This window comes from Oratosquilla oratoria, chromosome 43, assembly GCF_046742065.1.
Source record: "Oratosquilla oratoria isolate Oo_2021 chromosome 43, ASM4674206v1, whole genome shotgun sequence".
Lineage (NCBI taxonomy): Eukaryota > Metazoa > Arthropoda > Malacostraca > Stomatopoda > Squillidae > Oratosquilla > Oratosquilla oratoria.
The window spans coordinates 9,213,327-9,215,826 of record NC_134819.1 but is presented as its reverse complement, the minus strand read 5'-3'; the positions used below and the strand labels follow the sequence as shown (position 1 = coordinate 9,215,826).

General features: G+C 41.2%; 1 protein-coding gene across 4 annotated transcripts in view; it reads right to left on the bottom strand.

Moving 5' to 3' along the window:
- The window catches only part of Schip1 (Schwannomin interacting protein 1), a 438,711-nt gene that overhangs the window by 307,054 nt on the left and 129,157 nt on the right, over positions 1-2,500 (bottom strand). The window contains exon 1 of one of the 4 annotated variants that reach the window (XM_076179630.1): positions 487-1,077. The exons of the other annotated variants lie outside the window; for them this stretch is intronic. The gene's annotated coding sequence lies outside the window, so the exon portion shown is untranslated. Of the gene's footprint in view, positions 1-486; positions 1,078-2,500 lie in introns of those variants that run through there. 4 annotated transcript variants of the gene reach the window in all.

The window sequence follows — 2,500 nt, the reverse complement described above, 5'->3', positions numbered from 1 at the left end:
AAGAGAACTTCATTACTTCAAATCAAGCTTCACTTACTCTTCTATATAAAAACTGAGACGCAGTTGACAGAGGCGACGCGGCATAGAGCAAAGGCAGACTTTCTGTTGCTGAATTGAAGCACGTTTTGAATCTCTCTTTAATTTGAAATGCTGAGGTAGTACATCTAGTGGCATTTCACGTGAGAAAGAAGTTGAAATTGTACTTCAATTCAGCAACAGGAATTCTACCTTTGTGCTGTGTCGCCTGTGTCGCCTGTGTCATCTGCGTCTCAGTTTGTGCTAAGACTAACACTAAGATTATGTCAAGAAGCGGTTTGTGAAGGGTGTTAGTGTTAATCTGTGGTGTTCACTAACTCCAACACCTCAGAAGTTATCATGTCTTTCGAAGCCATTAGTAGTGGTTAGTGGCACCAATACCTCAGTGATGGAACGCAAGTTAGTGTCGAGTGAGCACAGTTAGTGATCTGCGGCTAACGAAGAACTTACCTAAAGATTCTCTTAGCAAGCTCGTTAAACGAAATATCCACTTTCGAGGTCCTTCTTGAAGGAACTCTCTTCTCCTTCGTTAGTTCCTGCTTGTTACTAGACTTCCAGACATCCAGGTGTCTGGAACTTTTGGAGAGACCCGGATATGGTGCGTGGCCTCACTCATGTATTCCGGTAGTTCCGGCTTGATCTGGGAGTATCGGGTGCTCCAGAAACTTCGACGGGGAGTCTTCCTCAAGCTCGGAGAGCCAGAGGTAATTTTCACCCTCCTACTCCTACTCATCTGTCTTCTACTTTTCCTCTTTCTCCTTTTCTTCTTCCTCACTGTTTCCATTTGTCCATGGGGGGGGGGTCGCTTTTGCTGTCACATGTCATTGTTTTACTCTTCATCTTTCTCTTCCTTTTCCTCATCTTCTACCTTCTCTTCGATTTCCCCATTTCTTTCTTATTTCCTATGAAGCACTTTTGCTCCATAGGTAACTTTTTTCATATCTCCCCTCCATTTCCTCATTTTTCTCCTTATCATCCTCTTTTGCCTTGCCCTCCTCTTTGTTTCCATTTCTTTCCTTCCACCTTTGGGGGACATTTGCCACTAAAGACCACTTTTTTTCTACCCCCCACCCCCTCGATCCACCTTGTTTACATTTTTTCTTCCACATTGAGGGATCTTTGCCATTGCAGGCCACATTTTTCCTCCTGCCATAACTTATTCTCCTTTCACGTTTACCAAAACTTTCCTTTTCCTTTGAACTTCCTTTAGAGAGACTCCGACCACCCTGTCCATTATGTCCACAAATCTATGGGACTGCCACTCCTTCCATTCCTCCACTACCCCACTGATCACGTCACGTCCTTCTGTCCTCACAGTTGTCTTGACGCGTGATTACGTGACCACACGTGCTCTTGAAGCATAGTCAGACTCCTCAAGTGGAGGGTCGTGGAGTGTTCTTCCTTTTATCCTCATGTTTCTCAAAATTCTCTTTCCTCTCCCTCCTCCTCCTTTTCCCTATTCTTCACCTCTTTATATCGTCTATCATGTTCCTCCTCCCAGGTCCCATATCCCTCCTCAAGCCTGTCTCCGCACTCCACATTCCCCTCCACCCGCCCTCCTTGTCCTAATTATCCTCCTTATCCTTTCCCTAAACTCCTTCCTTACTCTGTCTGTCTCCCCTCTCCACCACATCGCCTCAGAATTGAAGATGTTAATTCGACACTGTATAGGTTCCGCGAAGCCCCGCCCCCTCCAAAGGATTACAAAAGATTACAAAGGCGGAGCATGCCGACAGGAGACCTTTTGGTCCATAACCAGGTCGGATACGAAAAAGAATTATAATAATGATAAATAAACAAATAAATAAAAATATAATAATATAAATAGTAATAAATAAAATAGATAGATAAATGCATAGGTATAGTTCAATAATAAACAAACAGGTAAATAGTAAATAATAATAGATTGACATATAACTAATAATAAATGCAAATCAAGCAAATAATGATAAACAAACAGACAGATGATAACAAAACAAATAAACAAATAATACAAAATAAATGACAATCATAACAGCATCTTGCTTAGGTGTTTACCTAAATGATTCTTAAGCTTCGAACTGAACTACATTGCACTGCCACTGCAGGAAGTTTATTCCATTCATTAACTACATGGTTGGCGAAGTTGTTTCTACCCACTTCCAAATTAAATCCTGACAGTTTGAGGCCATTGTTTCCTGTCTGATTCTCACGCAGTGTGAAAATTTTGTCACTTTTGATGTTGTCAATTCTCTTTAGAATCTTAAAAACCTGTATCAAGTCACCTCTGAGTCTACGCTTTTTTAGGGAAAACAGACATGTTTTGTCGATTTTCGTATGATTTATTTTTGATATTTGGAATCTGTATTGTGGCTTGCCGTTGTACTTTTTCCAATCTGTCAATGTCTTTAATGTGATTCGGTGACCATACGGAAACAACATATTCCAAATGTGGACGAATTTACGATCGATATAGCTTGTTAAT